Source organism: Scyliorhinus canicula, chromosome 7 (assembly GCF_902713615.1).
Source record: "Scyliorhinus canicula chromosome 7, sScyCan1.1, whole genome shotgun sequence".
Classification (NCBI taxonomy): domain Eukaryota; kingdom Metazoa; phylum Chordata; class Chondrichthyes; order Carcharhiniformes; family Scyliorhinidae; genus Scyliorhinus; species Scyliorhinus canicula.
In genome coordinates, this window is record NC_052152.1 from 41,118,593 (window position 1) to 41,138,188 (window position 19,596).

The window sequence follows — 19,596 nt, forward strand, 5'->3', positions numbered from 1 at the left end:
AACTGCCCATCCACTGGAATGGCCTCGCAAGCCACTCAGTTCAAAGGAAATTAGGAATGGGCAGCAAATGCTGGCCCAGACAGCGACGATCAGATCCCAAGAACGAATAATAAAAAGGCCTGTAATTGTCTTCTCTATAGGTTCATTCATCCAGGTTCTCTGCAACTTTAGAAGTACAGCAGTCACAGTCTTTTTGGAGAGAGAGTAGCAAGTTCCAGTCTTTGTTTGCAACCTATAATAATACTCACTTATTGTCACAAGTAGGCTTCAATGAAGTTACTGTGAAAAGCCCCTAGTCGACACTGCACTGGTGTTCCTGTAGATAGATTCGTTCAGGTACTCTGTAGGTTCAGAAATACAGCACCCACAGGCTTTCTGAAGAGAAGCTCAGAGGAAAGAGATTAGGATCTCCTCTCCAAGCTGCCACGAGTCAAACTGAAACTCCTTGGGACTCTGAAAAGCTTTCTACTGGGATAGGATCCAATCACCACCCACTACCAGGCAGAGTAAGGCCTTTTGGGCCCATTCATTGCCCATCAGCCAATCAATCAAACGGAGTCCCACCCCATCTCTCTCTCTTTAGGGCCAACAAGACTGAGGCCTCCTGGTCAAACCAGCAGGAACTAGCATGCTCTCCGGTAACGTCTAAATTCTGCTGCCTGCCTTAAACATACATGTCCATTAATTCTGCTTGATTTACATGTCGACTAATCATTCATGGATCAAAAATCATAAAGGCAAAATAAAGAAAGGGGAAATAAGGGATTAAACATGTAGGATCCTTACAACTTTCATATTTTGTATGGATGTACAACCACCAAATATTGCTGCACCACTTTCCCATCAATAACGGTGAGTGTTCTTAACTTCACCATTATTTTTACAACAAAATCTGGCCCAATGGATTTTCGGTGAAGTACACATTCCATGCATGAAATTTGCCATAGGATAGATAGGTTCATATATAATATATCATGGGGGAAATCATTGCCTACAAAGCGCAAAGAGATAGGGAGGAAAGGGTGGCTAGGCAGAAGCTGGTCGACTCCATACTGGAGGTAGACCGTAAATACTCCGAGGCCCCGACCGTAGAGCTCCTGGCGGAGAGAAAAGAATTACAAAGGAACTTTGACCTGCTCTCCACCAGGAAAGCAGTACACCAACTCCGCCAGGCACGCGGGGCCCTGTACGAACACGGAGACAAAGCCAGCCGCCTGTTGGCACACCAGCTGAGAAAGCAGGCAGCCAGCAGGGAAATTGCGCAAATCAGAGGTACCAGAGGCACGTGGGAAACAGAACCAGAGAGGATTAACGAAACCTTCAAGGCCTTCTACCAAGAGCTATACACCTCGGAGCCCCCAACGGGGAAGGCTGGGATGAACCGGTTTCTTGATGGACTGGACATACCAGTCGTGGGAGAGGGCAGAAAACGGGATCTGGAAGCACCACTAGCACTGGGAGAGATCATGGAGAGCATTAGCTCCATGCAGACGGAGAAGGCGCCGGGACCGGACGGATTCCCGGCGGACATCTACAAAAAATTCGCGACAGCGCTGGCCCCGCACCTGCGGGAGATGTTCACAGACTCGCTAGCTAGGGGCACACTGCCACCCACGTTAGCACAGGCCTCAATCTCGCTGATACCTAAGAAAGACAAAGACCCAACGGAATGTGGGTCATACAGACCCATATCCCTGCTGAACGCAGACGCCAAAATACTGGCCAAAATCCTAGCCAAAAGGCTAGAAGACTGTGTACCTGAGGTGGTCACAGAGGACCAGACGGGCTTCGTCAAAGGTAGACAGCTTACCGCGAACATCAGGCGCCTGCTGAACGTGATAATGACCCCCTCCGGGGAGAGAACACAAGAGGTGATCGTCTCCCTGGACGCAGAAAAGGCCTTCGACAGAGTCGAATGGAAATACCTCATAGAGGTACTGGAGCGGTTCGGGCTTGGAACAGGGTTCACCGCTTGGGTAAAGCTCCTATACAACGCTCCCATGGCGAGTGTACGGACCAACAATACCAACTCCCAATACTTCCAGCTGCACAGGGGCACCAGACAAGGATGCCCACTGTCCCCGCTGCTGTTCGCACTAGCAATCGAACCGCTAGCAATCGCGCTCAAGGCAGCAAAAAATTGGAGGGGGATCCGAAGGGGAGGTAGAGAGCACAGAGTCTCACTCTATGCGGATGATCTGCTCCTCTATATCTCGGAACCACAAAGCAGCATGGACGGAATCATAGCGCTCCTGAAAGAGTTTGGAGCCTTCTCGGGCTACAAACTCAACATGAGCAAAAGTGAGATCTTCCCAGTACACCCGCAAGGGGGGGGGGGGTGGGCAGCGCTAAAGGGCCTGCCGTTCAAACAAGCCCGAAATAAATTCCGCTACCTGGGGATCCAAATAGCCCATGACTGGAAAGGGGTCCACAAATGGAACCTCACCAGCCTGACGGAGGAAGTTAAAAAGGACCTGCAAAGATGGAACACACTCCCGCTCTCCCTCGCGGGGAGAGTCCAGACGATCAAAATGAACGTACTGCCCAGGTTCCTTTTCCTGTTTAGATCCATTCCGATCTACATCCCCAAGGCCTTTTTCAAAGCGCTGGACAAACATATCATGGCGTTCGTATGGGGGGGTAAAAATGCTAGGATCCCAAAGAAGGTCATACAAAAAACAAAATCCAGGGGGGGGCTAGCCCTCCCGAATCTACAATTCTACCACTGGGCGGCAACAGCCGAGCGAGTAAGGGGATGGATCCAGGAGCCAGAAGCCGAGTGGGTGCGTGCGGAGGAGGCCTCCTGCATGGGAACCTCCCTCCGGGCCCTCGCCACGGCAGCACTCCCATCCCCACCCAAAAAACACTCCACCAGCCCAGTGGTGACAGCCACCCTCCAATCCTGGAACCAACTGCGGCAGCAATTTGGCCTGTACAAAATGTCGGACAAGGCTCCCATCTGCAACAACCATAGGTTCAAACCAGCACTGAACGACGCCACCTTCAAAAGGTGGAGGCAGGACGGGGGGACACTGACAGTCAGGGACCTATACACGGACGACAGGATCGCAACACTGGACGAACTGACAGAGAAATTTCAGCTAGCTGGGGGGAACGAGCTACGGTACCTGCAGCTCAAAAACTTCCTACGAAAGGAGACAAGGACGTACCCACAACCGCCACGACAGACACTATTGGAAGACCTACTGGACGCAAGTATCCTAGAGAAAGGGAACTGTAGTGACATGTATGACCGACTGGTAGACAGGGACGACACCGTACTGGACGCAACAAGAAGGAAATGGGAGGACGACCTGGGGATGGAGATAGGGTGGGGACTCTGGAGCGAAGCACTGCATAGGGTCAACTCCACCTCCACGTGCGCAAGGCTCAGCCTGACGCAACTAAAAGTGGTACATAGAGCCCACTTAACGAGAAACCGTATGAGTAGGTTCTTCCCGGAGGTGGAGGACAAATGTGAGCGGTGCCAGAGAGGCCCGGCCAACCACGCCCACATGTTCTAGTCTTGCCCCAGACTTGTGGAGTACTGGACAGCCTTCTTCGAGGCTATGTCCAAAGTGGTGGGGGTGAGGGTGGAGCCATGCCCGATAGTGGCGGTCTTCGGGGTTTCAGACCAGCCAGATCTATTCCTGGGGAGGAGGGCGGACGCCCTTGCCTTTGCCTCCCTGATTGCCCGCCGTAGAATCCTGTTTGGCTGGCGGTCAGCAGCACCACCCAGAGCTGCAGACTGGCTGTCCGACCTCTCGGAATCTCTCCAAATGGAGAAAATCAAATTCGCCATCCGAGGGTCGGACGACGGCTTCCACAGAACGTGGGAGCCATTCATGCAACTGTTCCGGGACCTGTTTGTGGCCAACGTACATGAGGAAGAATAGTCGGGTGGCCAAGAACCAGGGGAAAATGGGCGGGAATCGGGGGAAGGTAGCCGGGGGGAGGGGGGGGGGGGGGGGGGGGGGGGGGGGCTACGGGCTCGGTATGGGGGTTTGATGGCAAGCCAAGGCCCAAAACCGAACAATAAATAAATGCCTATAAACATGTGCCTCGGCCATATTGGGGAATGTAAAATATGTATGCTGGCTAAAGGGGGCGGCCACAATTATTGTTATGAAGATGCTTACCTGTAAATATTCATGTAAAAAAAATTTGTGTTTTCCTTTTTTTTTTTCTCTCTCTCTAATAACTTGTAATTTGTCATATATAAAATATGAAAACTCAATAAAAAAAACATTTATAAAAAAAAAAAATAATATATCATGGACATTTTAAAATGTTTTATATTTCTTTTAATATCATGACTATTGTGACAGTTCTGAGAATATGGTAAAGTTATATTATATTACAGTTTGTTTTATAGGAATATTGGAACATGACTTGGCAATTCAGCCCCTCATGCCTGTTCTGTCACCTTATTTTTTTTAACAACCCCACATCCAGCCTCCCCTGCTGGCACTGGCCCATGAAGGGCCCACCCTCCAAAAGCCCTGTCATCAAATCAAAAGAACAAAGTTCAAAAAACACTTCAAAGAGAAAAATTTACAGAGAAGAAACAAAGAAACACTCACGCAAACTCCTCCAAAATTCAATGTCCTCATTCTCCTGCCAGTCCATTGTCCCTCATGAACTCCATCGTCTCCTCTGGCTTGCCAAAATAGTACTCACACTTCTGGAAAGTCACCCATAGGCGGGCCGGGTACAACATTCCGAACTTCACCCCCTTCTTAAATAGGGCAGCCTTGACCCGGTTAAACCTGGCCTTCCTCTTCGCCAGTTCTGTGCCCACGTCCTGGTACACCCTTCCCAGGTGCACTTCCTCATCTGTCTCGCGCACCATAGGATCTTCTCCTCATCCCAAAAGTGGTACAACTGCGCCACCATCGCCCTTGGTGGCTCACCCGCTTGCATCCTCCTCATCAGCACCCTGTACATTCAGTCGACCTCCAGGGGCCAGTCAAAGGCTCCCTCAAGCATCAATTGCTCCAATATTTTGGCCACATACCTGCCAGCGTCTGCACCTTCGATGACTTTGGACATCTCCACGATCCTTAGATTTTGTCTTCTGGAGCGATTCTCCAGGTCCTCCACCTTCATCTTCAGCCTCTTCTGGGTCTCCTGCATAACCCCTACATCGGCCACCAACGAGGCTAGCTGCTCCTCGGGGTCCCCCACTGTCTCCTCCACTTTCTGGATCGACCAGCCGTGGGACTCCAGCCTCTGCTCCACTCTCTCGATCCCTGCTTTTATTCGTTCCATCACTTTGGCCAGGTGTTCCAGGGCCTCCTTCCTCTGCTGGCTGAACTTTGCGTTCAAAAACTCCACTAGCTGCTCCATTAACCCTGAGCGGGCAGAACAGCCCCCTTACCCTCAACCATCTTTTCCTGCAGCACACCATGAAGACTCTCCTGTTCCAGCAGCTCCTTTCTTCTCGACCTCTCCTAGTTTGTGGATCCATCCACCAGCTACACCAGAGGAGTAACATATTCGACAGGTATTCCTGCAACTCTCGCCATCAACAAATTCACCTTTTGGATGGGGAAAAGATCACAAAATATGGCCTTGAGCGGGAATACCAAACGTGCGACCGCTCACTCCATGGCTGCCACCAGAAGTCTGTCATCTTGTTAAACCATAGCTGTTCTGTGCTTACTATTTACATGTGGTTTCTCCTAATCCCTTGATGCCTAACAGAAATTCATCGATTTCAGTCATGAAAATTTCAATTATTCCAGTACTACACCATTTTATGGACGAGACCTCTTAAAAGTTCCACCACCTTTTGTTTGAGAAAGTGCATCTTCCTTTCATTCCTTACTGCCCTCAGTCTAATTTTATGATTATACTGTCTTGTTCGCGACTCTCTTGCCAGAGGAAATAGTTTCTCTGTATTCATCGTATTGAATCCGTTTATAATTTTGAACAACCCAATCAGATCATTCCTCACCCCTTTAACTTAATGGAATACAAGCCAAGTCATACAACTTGACCCCAAAATCCAACCCTCACAGACTCAATACCATTCTGGTGACTATATGTTGCTATCGCTCTGAGGCCAATATATCTTTCCTGAAGTGCAATGTCCAAAACTGAATACTCCAGATGGGGTCTGACCAAAGCTCTGTACCACTGAAACATCACTTCCTCATTCTTGTCTTCTAACCCCCTTGAGAAAAAGGCCAACATTCCATTTATTCTGTTTTAATTGCACAGACTGGGTCTCTTTTCACATGGAAAAGAAGACCGAGGGGGTGACTTAATGAAGGTGTTTAAAATTATGAAAGGTTTTGATAGGCTGGACACAAAGAGAATATTTTCTCTTGTGGAGAAGAGCATAACTGGAGACCATCAATATAAGAAGGGAAGCGCGGTAGCACAGTGGGTAGCACTGTTGCTTCACGGCTACAGGATCCCAGGTTCGATTCCCGGCTTGGGTCACTGTCTGTGTGGAGTCTGCACATTCTCCCCGGGTCTGCGTGGGTTTCCTCCGGGTGCTCCGGTTTCCTCCCACAAGTCCCGAAAGACGTGCTGATAAGTAATTTGGACATTCTGAATTCTCCCTCTGTGTACCCGAACAGGCGCTGGAATGTGGCGACTGGGGGATTTTCACAGTAACTTCATTGCAGTGTTAATGCAAGCCAACTTGTGACAATAAAGATTATTTAAACGAAAATAAAAAATAGTTACCAGGAAATCCAATAGGGAATTCAGAATAAACTTCTTTGTCCACAGACTGGTGTTAATATGGACCTTGCTACCACATGAGCAGACACAAATAGTACAGATAAAGAGCATATGAGGGGGAAGGGAATCGAAGATTATGAGGTTTGAGTGGAGCATAAATACTTGCATGAACTGTTTGGGCACAATGGCCTGTTTTGTGCCCAATATAATAATTTAATAATAATAATCATTAATAATCGCTTATTGTCACAAGTAGGCTTCAATGCAGTTACTGTGAGAAGCCCCTACATGGAAATATCCCTTGTAAATTGAAAGAGAAAATGATGGATCGGCTCAGTAGGTCTGGCAGCACCTGTGGAGAAAGAAAAAGAGTTACCATTTCTCATATGGACTTGAAACGTTAACTGTTTCCGACCCCACAGGTGCTGCCGGACCTGTTGAGTTTATTCAGCATTTTCTGTTTTTATTTTGGATTTCAGCATCCGCAGTATTTTGCTTTTATCCAATGTAAATTACATTTTGTACCCAAGTCCAGCCTTCAGTGTGCATGGACAGCTAAGTCTCTTTGCCCCTTCACAGTTCCTAGACTCTTGCCATTAAGAAAACAGCCAAACTTGTGTTTCCCGGATCAAATCCCACCTCACATTTCCTCACAGTAGACTCTTCACTTAGTATGCTTACGTCCAATTTCAATGTCCTTCTCTCATCTATACAATTAACAATGTTTTTATTTTAATGTAATCTGAAACTTGGATAAATAACACTTTATTCTTGAAACTTAGTCATTCATAAATATGAAAAAAGGCAGAGGCCCCAGTTCAGATCCAGTTGTTGGATTCTGCTAATCAGGCAACTGTTATGATCTCCGTAGAGATGGAATATTTTAAAAAAGAAGTTTGAACTTCCAATTAATAGTTGAAAGAATGACACATCAAGATTTCACATTTTCAGGTTTTTATTGTAACAAACACCTAAAAATATGATTACCTAAATACTATCTTTATGTGCAACATATATTTTAAACCACAGAAAGGAACTTGCCAGTTTTATATTTATCATACATCACAGCATCCACAGAAGTACATTCCTTAGAGAAAACAGTCTCAAGTTGCTCCCAGCTTCCAAAGGATTTGCATCTTCCTGTTTTTCCAAGTTGTTAGTTCGACTGATCACCTTCAGGTACTTCCTTTAGTTTTCAGAGCATTCCCTAAATCCAGTACTAGAAGTAAAGCCTGTCTCAATCATCCTTCTCCTCCAGCCATACCAGTATGGGTCTCCCGGAATTCTTAGACAGTGATGGGATGTATCTCTTTGACTGGAGACTGTCTCCCTCCTGCATCTGGATATGGTAAATCACAAAGCCAACTAGTCTCTTCTTCCCGCTGACCAAACAAAATTGCTGTCTGTGATAATCATTGATTTGTAGGGAAGCCAGTAGCCTGATCTCAAAAATGGCTTCCACTATCCTGTTCCCCATGGCAACATGAAATACATTAGTCTCCTATCCAGGTAGAATTACTGATTAGCTATTCTTGATCCCCAACTCTCTTTTTTCTTCGAAATAATGGGCAGTTTATAGAACGACTGTTTTCAGTCTGATACTTTGAACGACTTTCTGGGACTTTGGGAGATCTAACCATTGTGAACCCAGAGTCTGCTGTCATTGTCTCCAATCGTGAATGTCTCACACTAAGGCCCGGTGAAAGTCTGGGTCTCTCTTTGAGGGGCCTGTTGTCAAGAAGACCGCAGAACTGGTCACATGATCCCCTCCATTTTATTTTAGTTTAAAGACACAGTTCCAAAACAACAAATTTATAAATCTCATAATTGTAACGTTTTATTTTTATGCCCTCTGTCTCCTCCCTCCCAACCAATTAGAAAATCTATGTCACAAAGTTACCTTCAATTCCATCCAAGTTCATTTTTAATAATAATCTCTTTTGAGGACCCTTAGCAAATAACTTTTGAAAGTTAATATAGATAACATTCACAGATTCTCTCCTATCCACAATGTCAAAGGCCTCATCAAAACATTTAACTAAATTAGTCGAACATGACCTACCTTTCACAGATCCATGTCAAATGTCTTTGACCAGTTTCCATTGGTTCAAGATAGTTAGGTTATTTTTATCAGCAGACAGCTCTGCAGTTCGGTAAGTTACCTGCGAGAGAAAATTACAGATGTCAGTAAAATTATGAATAAAAATGTTTTTTATTTTATCAGCTATTATAAAATTCAAGTCTAACATTTCTGTATGAAGTGATGATGTAGGAAAATATTAAACATCTAATAATAGGTATTGCTGCTATAGTTTTTTAATGCATATCTTTAAGTTTTTTGGTGATTGTACAGTAAATTTACATTGATAAAAATGAGATTTCACAACTTTACACTATCTTTATTCGGTCAACTTGATAAAACTGATCCAGTTAAAACAAACAACGTATTTTATATTAAATTTTACTTCCATACTGAAACTTTTTACTACATTTTACATTGTTCGTGGTATCGGGAACAGCATTATAAAGTTTGCAGATGATACAAAATTTGATGAAATTGGATGCCATGATGAGAATAGTAAGTTTTCAGGATGACATTGACAGAATGGTGAAATGGGCAGAAGCATGGCAGGTGGAGTCCTTATAGGTGTCAGGGTGATTTAATAAAGAGGTTAAAAATTATATTGGTTTCTTGAGTTTATGGATAGAATAGAACGTAAAGGCAAACAGATTGTGCTTGAACATCATAAATCAGTGGTTTAGCTTCAGCTGGAGTATTCTGAACAATTCTGGGCACCACACTTCAGGAATGATGTAAAAATCTTAGAAAAGGAAAGAGAATATTTACCAGGACATTACCAGTGAAGAGGGACTTCAGTTATGAGGAGAGGTTTGAAAGTTAGGACTCTACTCTACTCCTTGGTATAGAGAAAGTTAAGAGTTCATCTAATACAGGTTTTAATGATGATGAGCAATTTTGATAGTGATTTGAGACAAAAATGATCTCCTGCAAGTCAATAACTAGGGTGTATACATTCAAAATCAGGTGCAAGAACTTCAGCGGGCAGATGAAGAGATTTTTCTCATTCAAGAGTTGTCAGGATCTAGACTAATCTACCTGAAGTTAGATGGAGCTGATTCCATTAATCTATTTAGAAGGCGGTTGGACAGGAACTCGAAGCTGTGGAAGTTATAGGGTTTCAGACAAAAACCGGTGTCTTGAACAAAGTACAACTCCTCCTTCAAAGATCCAACAGAGGCATGGCTGGCTGAATGGCCTCCTTATACACTGTAAGTTTCTATAATTCATAGAGATTGGCCACAATATATGGCACAAACATGGGAAATATTCCCAAATATGCTTGCTTGTTTTTCTTCTGTACATTGTTTGTTAATAGATAACGAAGGAACATATTTTGATGTTATTTTGTAAGTTTACTTCAATCAGGTTGGAAGTATTGAAAATTATTTAAAGAATTTGCAAAATTATTTTTTTTTACATATAATCCAATCTTATCCTGGAAGGAACTGAGTGTGTTTTATTATGTTGTGACAAAAAAATTCATGATTCTTTCTCTTCAAAATAAGTTTTCCTGACTTTTTAAAAAAATGTTCCTTTAAATACCATTAAACTTCCTCACTGTATTGCCACAATCTCTTATTGATATACTAAAATATACTTGGTCTTCTCATTGATATTGCATTGATAATAAATACTGATTTCTTTGACTGTGCATTGGAAGCACTCACCTGGTCTAAAATCTATCAATATGAAACAACTTTGTATGGCTACAGCCAGCATTAGTTTCCTAATTCTAGTGCCAACATGGAGAAAATATCTTGGACAATTCTACCTGGTAAAATTTCTTCAATTACACTTAATGGGAGCATTGTAAAAAGGGACACTTCAGGCCTACCTTGCCACAAGCTTGACAGAACACACTCAAAATTTACAGCATATGTTAGTTTCTCCTTGGGATAAATGGGGCTCAACAGTTCCAGTGTAGTACTATTTTCTGTTTGGCTGCTGTCTCCTGATATTATAATGATGTCATCAAAAGCAATACACCTTTTTTAAGCTCTTGCAAACATAATATACGTCGCGAACATGTTTTAGAATGCTATTACTTTCTATGTGATTTAGAGCAGCCTGATCTTTTCTCACTCACAACATGCAACACATCCGATGATTACTTTAGCAGCGCCAAACGTTGTTACTTTTCCTCCCCTGCACCGTTTTGGGAGATCGTTCTTTGTCTGGGATGTATTGGTTTTTCAGAGATCTAGTTGCATACTGTATGTTGCATCTGTTGCAAATGTCCCAATGCTTTCTCTGTGGCTTGCTCCCTTCCCGTGCTAAGCTCCCTGTAGTTAAACCGCATGCAATATGCCCGCTGCCGAGTTCCTATTCCAGTCGCTAGGTCTGTTTCCATCGCTCTCACATTTTACAGAAATCTTATTAAACCCTGTGCGTTGTTGGGGAAGGGGGGGGGGGGGGGGGGAGAGGAGGCGAACAATGTACCTCTGGACTGGCTGTTTCTCTTTCAACCCTCCCTTTCCTTTTCTGCCTCTGTAGTTCGTATTTAAAGCAAAGTAAAAACACCGAGTTCTTGTAACAAGCCAGTCCTTTCTGCATGCCCGTGTGTGACACCGACACAAGGGCTGGGGGGTAGGAAGAGATGCAGGCTCGGTGTATGTGCGCACACGTTGATATAGAGATGTTTTTATAAGCGAGAGAAGGTTAGTTAAACAGTGTATGTTTCTCCCAGTTGTTACAGTCTGTCTCTTTGGTCGCTCTCGACTCTTGCTCGGGCCTGGCAACCAATGAGGGTCCCTGTTGTAGTGGCAGCTTCTCGCCCTCGTCCAAACAGCCGGAGAGAGGGAGTGTGTGAGTGAGTGAGTGAGTGAGAGAGAGAGAGAGAGAGAGGGCCAGCAGCAGCAACTTCTCCTTCAACCCTGCTGACTGACTGTCACTCGCAAGACGACAACCAGCAACAGAACAACAAGCATCGACTTTTTAAACATACAACTTCTCTCACCCGACGCCACCCCGAGCCGGGGGTGGGTAGGTGTGGAGGGGGGGAAGGAGAGAGAGAGAGCACTCATTAAAGAGAGAGAGAAGCAGACAGACAGAGAGAGAGGCTTTAAAAGGGCCGCCGGACGGACGGGACCCTCTCCCCCCGGCACCAGGTGTGTACCAGAACCACCATTTCGCACCGACTGGAAACTTTTCATTGATTTAGAAAAAAATCTCTGGCTTTGGAAAAAAATACTAATCATTTTGTGGCGTGTGTGTGTGACCCAAGTAGGCCAGAGAGAGCAGAGCTAGGCCAGCGTTATAACAGGGAGAGACTAGTAGACAAGTGAGAATAATGAAACTGTTGGGAGAGAGTGAGAGAGAGAGAGAGAGGATTGTGTCTCAGTCAGGGCAAAGTGGGATTTGTGCTGACATAAACCCCTGTTTTTGGCCAGGGCTGAGTGCTGGGGAGAGGGGGGGTGGAGGAAGGGGGGGTTCAATGCCGGGATTGCAGGCGGCGAGCTGTCTCCCGTGCTGGACAATAATGTGATGTTGTCAATAACTTGGGGAGGGAGGGAGAGAGGCCTAGTCCTTTAAACCCCGCTCTCTCTCCCTCCCTCTCGGTAATGGTGGAGTGAAGGCAAATGGCTCGGGGCTCACGAACGGGCTTTTTGCTTTCGGTTTTCTGTCATGAAAAAAAAACCAAAACAAGAAAATAATCGAGGCGGGTGCGGGCGTTGGGGGGGGGGGGGGGGGTTTGACTGGATCAGAGGGAGATCCGTGTGTAACGGCGAAAGGATCAGCTGGTTCCTTCAGTACAGGAAAGTGTTTGAGTGAGTGAGAGAGAAAAACCCCGATTAACATCTAGAAATCTGCAGCCAGCTCTCTCTCCCGTTTTGTTTTTTTTTTGCAAGAGTTTCGGCCCGCCACCGCCGCGAGGGTTAAATCTGATGGATGAATAAGGTCGAGACCAACATCGCGCCGTGTCGCCTCTGTACCTGCTTTTTGCTGCCCTTCTCCCTCTTTTCCTGATCAAACCCCCATCGCCGCCTCACACGGGGATTTGCTGTTTAATCGTACGGTGGTGCTGTGATACCTCAGCTCGAAACGCACGGCTGTTTATTTGTTATTATCGTTTAAAACGAGTGCAACCCCCCCCCCCCCCCCCAGGAAGTATAATTCTGGTGGTGACTGGGACCCCCCTCCTCCTCCTCCTCCTCCTCCCCCCCCCCCCCCCCGATTGCTGAGGGGAGGTGGGAAGCTGAAACCATTCCATGTCCTGCAAACGACACGTTTGAAGCGACTCACTCAAGACCAGGGCAACCTTTTCCTCTTTATTGTGTCCCCCCCCCCCCCAAATGTTTTAATACAAATTAGTGTGCAGACAGAAACAAGAGTGGCAGACCACTGGATGGCCTGATGGTGATAATCCAGCAGAGAGATCTCTACCCTTGGTAACTAAAGAGGGAGTTTGGGTGAAGCAGGATGGAGTGAGTAACCAGCACTGAAATGGCAGCTTGTTGTTTTTTGTTGTTTGTAGGGGGGCGGGGAGGGGGAGAGGGGGTAGTTTTATTTAATCCTCCCTCCTCCTCCTCCTCCTCCCCTCTCTCCCTCTCCCTCTCTTTCTGTAGGAGTGAGGGCTTTTTTTTTGCACTTGGTTTCCCCGAAGCAAGATGGACTCTCTCTCTCTCTCTCTCGCTGTGTCTTGTCAGCCTTAGATCGACATTTTGCACAGCGATGCAAACTTGAGCTTGGCCTACTTTTACACTGCAAATAGTGTGAGGGGATTGAAGGAAAACTCAACAACATTTCTGAACGGCGATCGCCTTTAAGTCGTAACTTCGGTCACTGTACTTTTTTTGTTGCATTTGGGTTCTGTCGAGTTGCCTGTATCAAAGAGATTTCTCTCTCTCTCTCTCTCTACCCCCCCCCCCCCCCAGTCTCTGTGTGTGTGTGTTGTTGCAAGTAGTCCTTTTCCGGAACACCCCGTGTTTTGACGTGTGGGTTGAATGTACCTGTGTTGCTATCTCACAAAGTGATTGATTTTTTACACTTTCTAATCATTCTCGGCACCGAAAACTGTAAAATGACAGTATATTCTACTATTTTAATACGTAAGGCGTAGTGTACGTCCCATGTGCCGAGTATGTATAGCACTGCCGTGTGGAGCTGACAGGTCCTGTAACTACTGGCTGGGGCGAGTGAGCCAATAGCTAGTGCAAGATTTAAAGTCGATCTGCAGCAAAATTGGTCGCACTTCGACTCACTAACATAAGTGCAAATAATATTGTCCACCCATTTGTGATATTTGTGACTTGCACCTTGATTCTTTTTAGTTCACAGTTTTAATTCATATTTCTGTTGAATGCAGGTGTGATGCTGAAGTGTAGATGAGTATGTCAGAAGTCCCAGGTTATACTGTTTGTTTTCAAAACTTCAATTCTTCGAATGGAATAATAGGCGGAAGATCAAGGAAGTGAGGAGTTCTTGTTGGAAAAAAAAGTAAGGCAAAGGAATCAAGTAAACTATTTTGCAATTGGTGGCTTCTCAACCGAAAATTACTGTTTCTAAAGTGATTTAATTTCACAATTGATGAAAATAATCTAACCCACAAGTGATAATTTGTGTGTAATTTGTCTTCCTTAGGAGGGGCATGAACTTCAGCCATTCTCCATTAATCACAAAAATTGCCAGTGAGAACGGTGGTTGGGCAGATTTGAAATTTATAATTGAAGTGTTAATGTACTTTGTTCGATAAGATGTGAACTATACCTTACTCCTAAGATCATCTGCAATATCTTTTAGCATGCAATTGTGTATTCCAAATATTGCTATGACTTTAGGATGACAGTGGTATTTTTACATAGAACTTGGGAGGTTCGATCCCGGCTCTGGTCACTGTCCATGTGGAGTTTGCACATTCTCCCCATGTTTGCGTAGGTTTCACCCCCCCCAACCCAAAGATGTGCAGGGTAGGTGGATTGGCCATGCTAAATTGCCTCTGAATTGGAAAAAATGAATTGGGTACTCTAAATTTATTTTTAAAAAAGTAAAAAACAAATTCAAATGCACGTTAGTTAGAAATGATATTGTGTACTAAGATATGCCATTATATGAAAACATTGCTCCTAATTCTGCTCTCAAAGATATCACAACTTCCAACTATTAGTTTTGAATATCTTGCATGAATTAAAACATCTGCATGTTTTGAAAATTTTAAACAGCATTCTATACTCAGTACTGTTATTAGTATTTACTAGCAGTTATATTACTGGCATCTGGGATCCATGCAATGCATCGGCTTGCGATCACTTAATATCACTTTGTTTAGTATGTAAGTTCTGAATAGTGTCTGCAGTCCTCACCATATTAGAAAAAGGATATGGAGGCACTGGAGAAGGTGCAGAAAAGATTTGCAATCATGTTACCAAATTTGTGTGGGTATAGGTAGCAGAAAAGGATTGATGGGCTTCTCTTTTCTCTTGAAGCTGGAGGAGTGAACTAACTGAGATCTTTAAAATTATAAAAGGTTTTGATTGATTGGATACAGAGAGTATGCTTCCACTTGTGGAGAAAGGCGTAACTGGAGGCGATCAATATAAGGCAGTCACCAGAAATCCAAGGTGGAATTGAGAATAAATTTTGTTCACCCAAAGAGTGATGAGAAAATGGAACTCGCTATCACTGGCGAGTGGTTGAAGCAAATAGTTGAGATGCATTTAAGAGTAAGCTGGACAAGTGTATGAAGGAGAAAGTTAAAATTGTCGATTTAAATGAGGAAAGATGGACGGAGACTCCTGTGGATCTTGAACACTGTCATGAACTGGTTGGGCTGAATGGCCTCTTTCTGTGCTGTTTGTTCCATATAATCCTATTATTTCTTTGAGGAATCCATAATTTAGGTTTTCTGGTAATGGTACTTTTATCCTAAGTACTTATTCCGAGTTATAGGTACATCATTGTTATGTTCCTGTTGCAACACTCAGCCTTCTCGACTCTGTGAAAATGTCAATGCTGCCAGAATCTCTATGAACCACTGTAGCTACAAGAAAAGGTTGTGTTACAGTGTTTTAACTGCAACATGGTTCACCTGAAATATTCCTAAATAGTTTTTCTATTGGTTAAAGAGTGGTCAATCATGCTGGCCCAGTGTTAATAATTGAAGGCATTTTAATGGTTGTAGTAATAGTGACCAATCTGTAAAAACCTACACAAGCTGATGGTCTTAATGAACAAGTTCATTTTGAGAAGGTGGATTCCACACTGAATTGCCTAGCTAGCTAATAGTAACATTAAAGGTGTAAGTGGCATTTATGTCAAATTGTGAAAAACTGTTGTAGGGAGGGAGAGAAAAACTGGCAACTATCCGAGTAATTTCCAAAACTGGCAACTCAAAAGGGAGCTAGGGAAAAGGAATTTGATTGAGGTATTTGTACCGTAGCGTATGAATGCACAATTGCAGAATCTATGCACAAGGAGGGGGACCCTAGTGAAAGTGAAAATCACTGTGTAGTCATGTTGATATCAGTGACACTTGCTTTTTTGTGTTGTTCTGATATGTATGCCTTGAGGCCTATGTTGTCGAAAAAAGAAAACGATAAATCTTATTCCTCTGAGGAATGCATGGTTACGACTTTCTACAAGTTTGTCAAACTGAATGACTCAAAATTCAGTTGCATTGTTTTTATTAATTTTCATAAGGCTATCAACCTAATGTTTTGTACAGCCCTGCTCAAAGAGGCGAAAGGGACTATGTGTCCAAATTTTGGACTTTATCTGGGGTTATGTAGCCCAGCTCCAATATCTATGTAAGGGCATCAATATGCTTTTAAGGTAAGATTACACATTGTCACACATCCTCTTGAGGTGGTCTTCACAGATAATGTTAGGTCTAATTGAAAGAGAATGGTCTTGAAGTGCCCAGTTCTGACATTTCTTTTCACAAGTCTCATTTTGGTCAACCTCCTTGTTTGCTATTGAGCAGCAAGATATTGTTGTGAATGCCATATGTGTAGTATTATGGCTTTGCACAGAACAAGAAGAGGTTCTGAAAATATTGATTGGAAGATATAAGAGGCTTTGTCCCAATTATTGCTCCAATGTACCAAAGGATGCAGATGTCTTGTCTTTCTTTGATAATATGAAAACTCCAGTGTGAACTAAGCTCCTGTCTTATGTAACATGTTTTCAAATAGTTCTTCATGGCATCAGCTCCTAGTTGTGAAAGATGCAGGACCAATGTGGATTAGTGGCAAAAGGGAAAAACATAGGAGGTAAAAGTGGCTCTGTCTTAAACCGAGTTGTTTATAGGAAGTTGGCTTATGACAGGCATTTTCCTTTCTTAAAGTATCTTACATGAAGGCTTGATTAAGCAATTCATATTAAGTATGGCTGGTATGAGCTGTTGGATTTGTAAGTTTAAAACATTGGAATGGTTAGCACATTGAGAGTTACTCTGCATTGCCCTTGAGAGTTACCCTGCATTGTGTATTGAGAGTTATTCTGCATTGCCCATTGAGCTATAGACAGATGTTCATTGTATAAATGATAAAATAAAAGAATCGGGGTTCAGGATCGGCTCCTGGATGAGGTTATCTGGAAGATGAGCCTACAGTTGTACATCATTCGTCCAGGTTTCAGTGCCTACTTACATTATGTTGCAGAAAAGTTAGACATTGCTGCTGAAGCTTTACGCAAATTAGTGGAAATTACATTTATTGAGGTATGATGTGTATCCATTGCCAGTATGCTCATTCACTTTATGCTGAGTTTTAATGCTCACTGCAGTGCTTGCAATGAGTTCCAGGAATCTGCTGTCTGTTGAGTAATGGCACAACCAAAAAGTATAAGAACCAACCATGACTTCTATCCTTGGGTAATTTAGAGCAAGGGCATGGGTGTTGAGTTTGACTCAAAAGGCATGCCTGACAATGGGAGATTGGGACGAAGTTGATTTTCTGTAATCCAAAACTTAGTTGAGGTTCAACTGTTATACTCCAAGAAGCTGTATTTATGATTGACCAGCCAACCTAGCTTGTTGATAGGATCTGTCCTGTCACTTGCTCATTTGGCTTGAAATACAAGAATATACAAACAGGAATTGACCGTTTAGCTCCTTGAGCTGCTTCCCCTATTCAATGAGATCATGGCTAATCTCTGACCTAAATTCAACTTTGCTTCACATCGCTTAATACATATAGTTAACAAAGATCTATCAATCTCCGATTTAAAGTGATCAATTTATGTAGCATCGATTTCAGTTTGACAAGGAGTTCCAAACTTTAACCACCTGCACTAAAATAACCCTGCAAACATCTGCCCTGTGTGAAGATTATCACTGTGTTAGCACAAGGTGCAGTTTCAGTAGCTTTACCTTGAGCAGAACTTGTAGCCACACTTGCTGACACTTGACTGTAGTACTGAAGAAGTGCTGCATTATCAGTGTCTATCTTTCAGAAGAGATGCCAAACTGAGGTACCAAATGTGCTCTTGTGTGGAAAAGATGAAGTTTTGAAGTTGACTAAGGGTTTGTTCCTCGGTGTCTTGTCCAATTTCTGACACTCAACCAATGTATCTAAAACAGATTATCTGGTCATTATCACGTTGTTTGTGGAACCTTGCTGTGTGAAAATTGTTCCTGCATTATAACAGTTCAAAAGTATTTCATTGGGCCTAAAGAGCTTTGGGTACTCACGAAAGGCATTATATAAATGTAAGCCATCCCTTTGAATCTTTATTGCACACCCTTTAGTAACCTGAATTTCTAATTATTTCTTGGTAGGCTGATTTCAGCAATCGTAGGTGTGGTGATGTACGTCTACATGTGTCTGACGATCAGTAGACCAAAAAAAGAAGAATCATCTTAAATGTATTGAAGTAAAATCCTTGTTGGCACGCTGCATTCATTGTCACTTTTTGTAAGATGGCAAATTGAAAGCAACAGTAATGGGAATCCACATTCTTATATACTGAAGTGCGCCGGTAATTTAAGATTGTTACTGGTAATTTAAATAAAATAAGCTTTCCCCAAAAGGTTCAGTTGGTGAAGCAGCTGAGCTTTGAAAACTGTTGTTATCTGCAGTCTCTCAATTCCAGGGTGAGGTCTACCTGGGGTCACAAATTGGGTCTTCATGTGACTGAATAGGCCCATTCTCAATTCACAGATCATTGGGCACCTGGGGCAGGATGTCCCATGAGGTAGTGGAATCTGCAGCGCAGGATTTGCTTTCCTCTCCTTCCCTGCCACTATGCTACTTCATCATTAAGATGTGACTCAAATTGTGATGTAGTTTGATGGACCGGTTGACACCATTTTGAACAATTGGCAGCAAGTTCTTCCCACTTATTAACATCAGGTCTGCTGTGCTTTAAGTTAGATTGTTTTTGATTCCTTTTCTTTGTCCTCTCCTGGAATACTGGCCATTTGAGAGTTGATAAAACAGGACCTGGCAGTGGAGATGCTTTTCAGCAATATGAACTGTTCAGTCCATCAGAATTGGTTTTGCAGGAATTTTACATGAACGGTTTTGAAGCTGTCTTTAAAATGGAAACGAGCATTTGCTCGACAGCCCTCCCATTGAATCTCAAGGATCCAGCGGAGGCATTACTTACAAAATATCTCTTGTGCTCTTGTGTGTCATTGACGCATGGTCCAGGCCTCACTGGAGTAGAAAAGTGTGATGATGACAACACTAGGACCTTTGTTGACTTGCAGAGATTTTTGCAAACACTTGCATACATTGCAGAAAGTTGATCTAGTGCAGCCAATCAGTGTTGGATCTACGTGTCAGTGGTGGCCATCTGATTGCCAAGGTATGAGAAAGTGCTCAATATATTCCACTAGGTATGGGTTGGTATGAGTTTTGTTTTGGCACCATTCAAGG

The 19,596-nt window shown here is 43.7% G+C and overlaps 1 protein-coding gene across 15 annotated transcripts in view; it reads left to right on the forward strand.

The window, feature by feature from the left end:
• Positions 1-11,322: 11,322 nt before the first annotated feature.
• Positions 11,323-19,596, forward strand: part of LOC119968893 (HMG box transcription factor BBX) — a 267,812-nt gene continuing 259,538 nt past the window's right edge. For 8 of the 15 annotated variants that reach the window (XR_005461264.1, XR_005461263.1, XM_038801855.1 and 5 more), the window contains exons 1-2: positions 11,783-11,886; positions 14,085-14,215. The gene's annotated coding sequence lies outside the window, so the exon portion shown is untranslated. Of the gene's footprint in view, positions 11,437-11,782; positions 11,887-12,490; positions 12,677-13,037; positions 13,204-13,358; positions 13,558-14,084; positions 14,216-19,596 lie in introns of those variants that run through there. The other 7 variants (XM_038801847.1, XM_038801852.1, XM_038801853.1 and 4 more) reach the window with 6 other exon arrangements.